General features: G+C 48.0%; 1 protein-coding gene across 1 annotated transcript in view; it reads right to left on the bottom strand.

Annotated features, from left to right (window-relative positions):
• Window positions 1-6,877: 6,877 nt before the first annotated feature.
• SRSF4 (serine and arginine rich splicing factor 4) overlaps window positions 6,878-10,761 on the bottom strand; it is a 213,580-nt gene continuing 209,696 nt past the window's right edge. The window contains exon 7 of the mRNA XM_056847638.1: window positions 6,878-6,891. The gene's annotated coding sequence lies outside the window, so the exon portion shown is untranslated. The remainder of the gene's footprint in view (window positions 6,892-10,761) is intronic.

Here is a 10,761-nt window from a genome sequence, read left to right as displayed (position 1 = left end):
CTGGATTTGTTTCCCCACTTCTACACATGAAGACAGCTGGGTGACCTTGGGCTAGTCACAGCTCTCTCAGCCCCACCTACCTCACAGGGTGTCTCTGTTGTGGGGAGAGGAAGGGAAGGTGATTGTAAGCTGGTTTGATTCATCCTTAAGTGGTAGAGAAAGCCTTCTACAGCAAACGCACAAGGTTTAGGGGAAAGGCTGTGGTTCTGCTAATGGATCTTGTCTCTGGCAGAGAGATCGCCAATGTTGGGATTTCACCACAGAGGTGGTAATGGAGTGGTCACATAAAGCATGGTTTCAGGTGATATCTGAACGGAGCCCTGGTCTCCCATTCACCCGTAGTGAATTATGCCCTCGCCTCTAAGTGAAAAACCTGGGATTCCCCGGATTCTGTATTGCCAAGCAGTCTCGCTACCCAAAACAATCAGATTCTCTAAACTGCATACTTGATAAATCATTAAGCGAACATTGATTTGACGGCTTGCGTGAGGAGATCTGTGACATCCACTGTTCTTTAGAATAAAGATACTGGCTTGGGAAAACAGGGTGTCTAAGGAAAGAAACAGCCAGATTTTCTCTTTCCCAGTGAAATCCAGGCCACAGAACTCAAGACTGAAGGCGCTTAAATATCCATCCATCTCTCTCTCTCTCTCTGCAGCAGTTTTCCCAGCTGGTGGGGGAGTCTATGACAGAGGCTGACACAATAAGACATCTTGATATCCCACAATTCTATCCCTGCTTATTAGTCAGAGCTTGCCCGCAGCGGAGGCGCAAAGGATCTGAGTACACGATGCAGCCTTCTGCTGAGACAGACCCTTGCTCTATCGAAGACGGTATTGTCTCCTCCAGTGGTCCTCGCTCTGCAGCTCAGAGGGAGGGAGCGTGGCTCAGCGGTAGAGCATCTGCTCGGCATGCAGAAGGTCCCACGTTCAATCCCCGGCATCTCCAGTTAAAGGGACTAGGCAAGTAGGTGATGTGAAGGTCCTCTGCCTGAGACCCTGGAGAGCCGCTGCCGGTCTGAGTAGACAATATTGACTTTGATGGACCAAGGGTCTGATTCAGTATAAGGCAGCTTCACGTGATCATGTGGCCCAGAGTTCAACAACCCCTGGTCTTCTTGAAGGGTGAAAACACATGGTCACTTTAGCCTCCTTTATTCCCTGTTTCAGCCAGGATTCAGCCAGGATCGCACGCACGTTTGGTGAAACGCATGCGTTCGATCCTGTCTGAATCCTGGCTGAAACAGGGAATAAAGGAGGCTAAAGCGACCATGCATTTTTGCCCCCAACTCTACATAGGTCAGTCCTCAAAGACAACCCAGAGCTTCCACTTGGTACAGAATGCCACAGCTCAGTAATTATTAGGGGCTAGAGGGAGTATGTGTATTAGCCCCAATCTGCAGTCCCTCTACTGTCTGCCCATCAGTTACTGTCTTCAATTCAACGTATCTGCCACCACATACAAACTCTTTCATCGCTTGAGACTCACATATCTATGGGACCGCCTCTCCCCCTCTGCTCCGCCACACCAGCTTTGTTCGTCTGATCAGGGCCTTCCGCAGGTGCCGCTCTGCACATCGGCATAACCTTCAACTGCCTGGACGTGGGGCCTTCTCAGTGGCGGCCCCCACCTTGTGGAATTGCCAGCCTGGGGAGATCAGGAAGGCTCCCCACCCTCCTGGCATTTTGCCAGCGGTGCAGAACTGAATTATTCAGGAAGGCATTTTTACAAAGGGAACAGAGCTCTATTATAACAGACCAGTTCACAAAGATGCTCTAATAAAGGGAAAGAGACCGTGGACTATACTACTGTATGTAGTACACACTGTTTGGTTGTAGTTAAGTATTATCTGCTGCATCGCAGCATGTTAACCATGTTAATAATTATGCTTTGTTTTAGCTTTGTTTCAAGTTTTTCACTTGGTTTTAATTTCCGCATCCTAATCCTGTGTGTGTATAAAGTGCTATCGAGTCGTAGCTGGCTTACAGCAACCCCAGCAAGGGGCTTTCAAGGCAAGGGAGAAGCAGAGGTGGTTTGCCATTGCCTTCCTCTGCAGAGTCTTCCTCGGTGGTCTCTCATCCAAGTATCAACCCTGCCTAGCTTCCAAAATCTGATGAGATCGGGCTGTACCATGCTGGCTTCCCTCCCATCCTAATCCTATTACACTGCTTATTGGATGTCGTATCCTATTGACTGCATAGATGCCCGGAGTCTCCATGACAAAGGTAGATGATAGAGGACAATAAATAAACAAAGTATGATTTCTCTGCTATAACCCTTATCTTAGGTCATTTATGCATGGGTACTTTCACTCACGTTCGCCCCTGGTCTGAATCAGTTGTTCCTTGGAGTTATGAATGTGTTTACCCTCGTGTCCAGCCCCTGCAATGTCCGGGTCTTCCCATTCCTCTGTTAACCCAACTCTTCCATCCCCCCGTGCATAAGGCAAAGTGTGGGACACGCAAGCTTGGTTTCGCTCACAGCCAATTACAAAGCAGCATGTCCAGAGGCAGGGATTCAAATACTTCCTGCTTCCTCGGAGCTCTTATTGAGCCAAAGAAAAGCTTTTTGAAACTGAAGTTGGATTTCTTCCCCCTCCCTTTCAGATTGCTCCGTTTCTGTTGTTGTTCTTAAAATGCTTTTTTATGTGGCAATTGGGTTTGGGGGGGATTGTCTCTCACTCTAACACTACAAGTAAGCCAATTACAAAGCAGCATTTAAAGGGGCGGGGACTTGATTTGAGCTTGGAAACTGCTGGTGCATACATTCCCAACAGGAAAGTGTGGGTCCAGCGAGCAACAAACCTCAGGTCAAACTCACACGCATAAACTACCTTAGGCAGTTTTCCTGTTTCTTGGAAACTGAACTTCTCTCCTGCATGATTACCCCTCAACAGAAACTATGTGGGGAAGGGACTACTTTGGCCTGTTGTGGGAGACCATGTGGCAGGCTGAAGCTCCTTCTACCCACCCCCACCCCCAAAAAACTAGCAACTATAGAGGCAGGACAAGCCACGCCAAATGCTGCCAGCTCATTCTCAAGAGTCACCTCCCGGCAGGGAGAGACAAGTGTCATAATCATAGCTTGCTCCGAGACAGGACATTTAAAAATAGTCCCTTTCCGACGTCACCTCCATGTGCCACCTACATGGAGAGAGCAAGGAGGTGGCACTTAATGCTCCGTTGTCAAATTGCCTGCTTTGATAGACATGCCAGTAATTCACCTTTCTATGCGCCCAGACCTCAAAGCCAAAGGCCTATCCAGAGGACAACTCCTGGGAGGAGGGGGGCGGTGCAGCCGGAAACCTGCTGATAGCTGCCAAATCCATACCGCCAGCCTAGTCCTCTTCACACTTAAAGACAGAGAACTTTTGCCCGCCCACTCCCCAGCTTGGAGAGACAGTGTGGTGTAGTGATTAACAGCGGTGGTTTGGAGCGGTGGACTCTGATCTGGAGAACTGGGTTGATTCCCCACTCCGCCACATGAGCGGTGGAGGCTAATCTGGTGAGCCGGGTTGGTTTCCCAGCTCCTGCACATGAAGCCAGCTGGGTGACCTTGGGCTAGTCACCGCTCTTTAGAGCTCTCTCAGCCCCACCTACCTCACAAAGTGTATGTGGGGAGGGGAAGGGACGGGGATTGTAAGCCAGTTTGATTCTCCCTTAAGTGGTAGAGAAAGTCGGCATATAAAAACCAACTCTTCTTCTTCTTCTTCTATTATGAGAACTGGAAAGGGTGCAGCCAATGGGAAGTCCGGGGGACTTTTTTTGCTGAAGTTGCGGCTAACTTATGAGAACCCCATAGGTTTCTAAGGCAAAAAAACGAGATGGTTTTGCCATTGCGTGCCTCTGTGCTTCTAAGATCTGACGAGATCGGGCTAGCAATGAGCAGTAGATACACTCAAAAGAAAGCAGTTCTTCATGGAAAAGTATAATTAACTTGTGGACCTCACTGGCCCAGAATGTCATCATGGTTGTTAGCCTACAGGGCTTTCTAAAGGCCGTGCTGGATCAGACCGAGGCCCATCAAGTCCAGCAGTCGGTTCACACAGTGGCCAACCAGGTGCCTCTAGGAAGCCCCCAAACAAGACGACTGCAGCAGCACCATTCTGCTTGTTGTTTCACAGCACCTAATACATTCGGCACGCTCCTCTGATCCTTTATCTAGCTTTACCTTACTGGGGAGAAAGGCAGGGCACAAATGAATTAAATAAATATCAGGAGCAGCTCAATGCTGGATATAAATAAAGTCATACTCAGATACACACAAAGAAACAATTATCTATGTACATGCGTGTGGGTGTATACAGCGCTGTCAAGTCACAGCAGACTTACGGCAACCCCATAGGGCTTTCAAGGCAAGAGACAACAGGGAAGCCTAGGGTTGCTAAGCAGAGGTAGCAACAGCAAACCACCTCTGTTCATCTTTTGCCTTGGTGGTCTCCCATCCAAGTACTAAACTAGAGCTGACCCTGCTTAGCTGCCAAGATCTAGTGAGATCGGGCCATCCAAAATATTTACAACTGCATAGCTGAAATAAAATCAGCTTGTGTTTCATAGATTACAGCAAAGCTTTTGACTGTGTGGATCATGAAAAGCTATGGCTGGTTTTAAAGGAAATGGGTGTTCCACTACATCTGATTGTTTTGATGCGCAACCTGTACTCTGGACAAGAGGCCACAGTTAGAACAGAATATGGAGAAACGGAATGGTTTCCAATTGGCAAAGGTGTCAGACAAGGATGTATTTTATCTCCCTATCTCTTCAATCTATATGCAGAACATATAATTAGGAAAGCAGGATTAGATTTAGATGAAGGTGGAGTGAAAATTGGAGGGAGGAACATAAATAATTTGAGATATGCTGATGACACTACATTATTGGCAGAAAATAGTGAAGATTTGAAACAACTACTGCTGAAAGTTAAAAGAGAAAGTGCCAAAGCAGGACTGCAGCTGAACATCAAGAAAACAAAAGTAATGACTACAGGAGAATTACACAACTTTAAGGTTGACAATGAGGAAATTGAAATTGTTCAAGACTTTCTATTCCTTGGCTCCACCATCAACCAAAAGGGAGACTGCAGCCAAGAAATTAGAAGGAGATTGAGACTGGGAAGGGCAGCCATGAAGGAGCTAGAAAAGATTTTGAAGTGTAAGGATGTGACTCTGGCCACCAAGACTAGATTAATTCATGCCATCGTATTCCCTATTACTATGTATGGGTGTGAAAGCTGGACAATGAAGAAAGCTGATAGGAAGAAAATAGATTCCTTTGAAATGTGGTGTTGGAGGAAAGTGTTGCGGATTCCGTGGACTGTCAAAAAAAACAAATCAGTGGGTTATAGATCAAATCAAGCCTGAACTGACCCTAGAAGCTAAAATGACTAAACTGAGGCTGTCGTATTTTGGTCACGTCATGAGACGACAAGAGTCACTGGAAAAGACAGTCATGCTAGGAAAAGTTGAGGGCAGCAGGAAAAGAGGAAGACCCAACAAGAGATGGATTGACTCAATAAAGGAAGCCACAGCCTTCAATTTGCAAGATCTGAGCAAGGCTGTCAAAGATAGGACATTTTGGAGGACTTTCATTCATAGGGTCGCCATGAGTCGGAAGCGACTTGACGGCACTTAACACACACACACAGCTGAAAAGAACGAGGGAAAGAAAATACTTTTTAAAGCTTTATTCATCAATTAGATAATACCTAATTGCTTCATCCTATCTATTGTGTTATAAAAATTAACCAATTTTATAGGGCCCAGTTAGTGAAGGCCAGATTTATAACTGCCCTCCTTATGCACATTGTCTGGCATTTGTATTCTGAACTCTGGGCTGCAAACCAATGAAAGTCTTTTCCCTCTCTCCAATTGATTAGCGGTCTGGCTTTCAAACAAATAAATCAATGCATTTATCAAGTAGGTTTAAATACATTTATGGTTCATAAAAACCTGAGCAAAGCATTCTCCTCAGGATAGTTTTTCTGTAAGTACCTGCTAGATATCCACCAAAAGGGATACATCTTTTTGTTTGAAATGCCTTGGGGGGCGGGGGGGAGAACCTAAAGATCTGATGTGACAGAGGAGCCCTTCGAGAGGCACCGTTCTGGAGTACCGCTTGCTTTACAGCCATACTGATTAACTGAGAGGCAAAGTTTAATCTTTAATCAAAGCACTGATTAATTGCAATAATGAAGCGATTCGACCGTGCACCTCTGCTCTTTGCCAAGAAATCATTTACTGAGATCTTTATCCACCCTTCTTCCAAGGAAATCGGAGTGGGATACGCTCCCCGCATTTTTATTTTCACAACAATCCTGCGAGGTTGGCAAGGCTGACAGCGGAGTGAACCCAACCATTTTCCAAAGAGACTTCCTCTAGCTTGAGGGGCCTTTGGCTGGAGGAAAAACCGCTTACTTGTAATTTGGAGGAAGCCTCTATGGGACGGAGAAAGGCTTCCGTCTTTGCGCAGTGGAATGGGAGCAGAGGGGGTAGGATCCACACCAATTGTTAACCCTAACCATGGGTGCCAGCTTCCAGGCCAGACCTGGAGACCTCCAGGAATTATAGATGATCTCCAGACTACAGAGACCTGTTCCCCTGGAGAAAATGGCTGCTTCGAAGGGTGGACTCTATGGCATTACACCCCACTGTGATCCCCCTCCCTAAACCCCACCTGCTCCACCCCCAAATCTCCAAGAACTTTCCAACCCAGAGTTGGCAGTCTTAACCTGGACTCCCCCAATAAGCTTCATGACAAGGTAGGGATTTGAAGAGAATCGGTGGTGCATAGTGGTTAGAAAGTCCAACCATGCCAAGAGACCCAGTTCTAAACACTGCCTTGGAATTCAGCGGGTGACCATGGGCCAGACACGTTCTCGTTCTCTCTCTCTCATCTTACAGGGCTGTGGAGGAGCATACAATAGAGGAGAAGAAGAAGAGTTGGTTTTCCTATGCCAACTTTCTCTACCACTTAAGGGAGAATCAAACCGGCTTACAATCACCTTCCCTCCCCACCACCGACACCCTGTGAGGTAGGTGGGGCTGAGAGAGCTGTGACTAGCCCAAGGTCACCCAGCTGGCTTCGTGTGGAGGAGTGGGGAAACCAACCCAGCCCACCAGATTAGCCTCCGCTGCTCATGTGGAGGAGAGGGGAATCCAACCCGGTTCTCCAGATTAGGGCGAAAACGCACGGTCGCTTTAGCCTCCTTTATTCCGTTTCAGCCAGGATTCAGCCAGGCTCGAAAGCACGTTCAGCAAAAATGCATGCGTTCGATCCTCGCTGAATCCTGGCTGAAACAGGAATAAAGGAGGCTAAAGCGACCATGCGTTTTCACCCTTAGAGTCCGCCGCTCCAAACCACTACTCTTAACCACTACACCACGCTGGCTGGCAGGATGGCAGGGTATAAAAGAAGTAAATAAACAAATAAATACTGGGCCATACAGAAAACCGTCAGAGAATTATGCTTTCTGTGGGCTCCTATAAAGCAAAAGAAAAATAATAAATGCTTTATTTTTAGCACCCATAAGGAGAAGGCAACCTCAACAGACAAACACCCACTTGAAGCAGGAGATGGCGTTCGAGCGAGTTGCAATGAGACTAGGGATATGGGAAGGGGGGATGAACTGGTTTGTGGTGGCCGCTGCAGCAACGACCCTGCTCAGTAGACATGTTCCTGTTTCTTTCTCAGGCCGCTGTAAAGGAGAGAGCTGCGAACTGCAAAGAAATAAAAAGCGTAGCCCGCTTCCTCGCCTCTGGCACCCAAATCCCAAGCTTTGATCCCCAGCCCCGATTCGCCTGAGTCGGCAACTTCATCTACTTGGTATTCCTCGCGCTTCAGGCCCCGCTGCCCCCCCGGCGCCATTCCAACTCACCCACAAGGGGGCATCCGCACGATTTGGCACCCTAATTTTTTTAAAAGCCCCCTTTTAAACAAGATTTGAGTCGCAGGTCCAAAGCTCCAGAGGAAACCGCAGCAGTTCTGAGCTCTGCAGCAGCTCGACTGAACAACACCCCCCCGCCCCCCCTGCCAAGGCTGGCTTCAAAGAGACAGGCCACACCAGGGGGGAGCTACAGTGTCATTTAAGGAAGCCTGCATTTGTGTGTGCGTGTTAAGTGCCGTCAAGTCACTTCCAACTCACGGCGACCCTATGAATCAATGTCCTCCAAAATGTCCGATCTTTGACAGCCTTGCGCAGATCTTGCAAATTGGGGGCCGTGGCTTCCTTGATGGAGTCAACCCACCTCTTGTTGGGTCTTCCTCTTTTCCTGCTGCCCTCAACTTTTCCTAGCCCGATTGTCTTTTCCAGTGACTCTTGTCTTCTCATAAGCCTGCATTTAGACTATTTTTATTTAGTCCATTTTTCTCCTTGTTCTTGCTTCAAGGAACTCAACGAATACATTCTTTCCCTTTACTTTCCATCTATCCTCACAACAACCCTGTCCGGTAGGTTAGGGCGAGAATGACTGGCCTGGGGTGCCTTCCATGAAGATAGTTTCAGAGGATAGCTGTGTCGGTCTGCAGTAGAACAGCTCATCGAAGGTGCTACTGGACTTGTACATAGCTGGCCCGAGGTGCTTCATTTTGGGGGGGGGGGGGCTTGAACCTGGGTCTTCAGACCCACACTCTACCTGCTTCTCCCCAAAAAACCCCACCCTGCCCCTCCAAAAAAATCTTGCCTGAAGCAGCCAACAACAATAAGCAAACTAGTTAGTTTAAACTTTAAATCAATTAAAATAACAGCTGATAAAATGCTCAGCAGTAAATCAACAACCATTAAAACCAGTGGTTCAAAATTCTATATTTTTTGCTTGCTCTATAGCTCACCTTTCTTCCCAAGGCTCAAGCGCGGATTACAAAGCAGAAAACAATGGAATCGGACAGCATAAGACATCCAATAAATAATGTACCAGGACAAGAATCACAGGATTAGAAAACGAGGCCGAAAAAAAGAGTCGAAGACACGACATGCCATAAACAGCGCAGAAAATGGAATTACAGAAGTAGAAGACGAAGCAGCAAAAGCAAGTTAATACATACTCTGCCCTGTTCCCTTTCAAAAAATGTCCTCCTGAACTATTCGGTTTTACACCATCTGCAGAATGACGGAAGCTGGGTGCCTTCCTGACCTCCTTAGACAGGCTATTCGGCAAAGTGGAGGTCATGACCGAGACAGCCATGTGCACGGGAAGCTGGCGATCGTACCCACTTGCAGGGTGGCACCTTGAAAAAGCTTTGGTCAGATGAGCACAGATGTTGCCGTCGGTGGAGCATAGAGGCAGTTCTGCCGATATGCGTGTCCAAGGCCATGAAGGATTTGCAGGCGCTAACCAGATTCCTGAACTGAACCCAGTAACTGACGGGCAGCCAACGGAGTGACTGCAGAATGGTTGTAATACACATGTTCCACCTAGCTCAAGGGTCCCCACCCTTTTTGAGCCTGCAGGCACATGAACACATGAAGCTGCCTTATACTGAACCAGACCCTTGGTCCATCCAAGTCAGTATTGTCTACTCAGACCGGCAGCAGCTCTCCAGGGTCTCAGGCCAGGGTCTCACATCACCTACCTGCCTGGTCCCTTTAACTGGAGATGCCGGGGATTGAACCTGGGACCTTCTGCACGCCAAACAGATACTCTTCCACTGAGCCATGACCCCTCCCCACATTCAGAATCCTGACATGGCATGATGCTAACAGCAACAAAATGGTCACCAAAAAATGTCTGCCGCAGGAGGCGGAACCAGCCACAAAATGACCGCCACAGCTGAACTTCAGTCACACCGCGCAGATTCATGGTGCTGTGGTGGCAGCTGCTGCCAAAGCAACATTTTAAAAAATCTGCACAGCCAATCAAATTTCCAATAGTCAACCAGAAGCCTTGCTGGGCAAAAGCTCTACCCGGCCCTACTCTTGGCGGGACCCAGAAAAGGAGCCGGCGGGCCGCACAGTGCCCACAGGCACCACGCTGGGGACCCATGATCTAGCTCCTGACAACGACCAAGCTGCGACCTTCTGAACCACCCGGAGTCTCCCAAGTTGACTTTGAGGGGAGATTTACATAGAGTGTAGTCTACTCTTGAAGTTCCTTTGACATGGATCCAGATTCCTAGATTTGTTGGAACACCTGCTGGGCTAAACGGAGCTGGAAAAAAGTGTTTTTGCAGCTGCATTAACTTGTTTCCTGTTAATGCTGGATCTAGTAGAGCCCCCACCCTGACCTGGGTGGCCCAGGCTAGCCTGATGTGGTCAGATCTCAGAAGCTAAGCAGGGTCTGCCCTGGTTAGTATTTGGATGGGGGACCGCCAAGGAAGTCCAGGGTTGCTGTGCAGAGGAAGGCCCTGGCAAACCACCTCTGTTAGTCTCTTGCCTTGAAAACCCCAAAAGGGGTCGCCATAAGTCGGCTGCGACTTGACGGCACTTTACACACAGTATAACCCCCAGGCACTTAACAGAGCCAGAAAGGGTCAGCTGAACCCCCCTGAAGATGGGAAAGCGCAACGTCCTTCAAGATTTCCGCCGTCCCAACCAGCATTAACCTCCTTCTTGTCAGGATTTAAGTTTCGATTTGTTCGCTCTTAACCGCTTAACTCCAGCAGACAGGCAGTAACTCACGGCCTCTAATGCATCACCAGATTTGGATGGGGAAAAAAACAAAACCTTTAATTTAATGCATGACAAGATATACTCTAATGTTCTGGCACATCAAATTTCTTACAGCGCGTTTCTTGTTTGGGAGCTCTTCAGGTGACAAACCTAACCCTG

Source organism: Euleptes europaea, chromosome 3 (genome assembly GCF_029931775.1).
Source record: "Euleptes europaea isolate rEulEur1 chromosome 3, rEulEur1.hap1, whole genome shotgun sequence".
Lineage (NCBI taxonomy): Eukaryota > Metazoa > Chordata > Lepidosauria > Squamata > Sphaerodactylidae > Euleptes > Euleptes europaea.
Note: the sequence above shows the minus strand (reverse complement) of the source record. Positions and strands in the feature narration are given on the sequence as shown.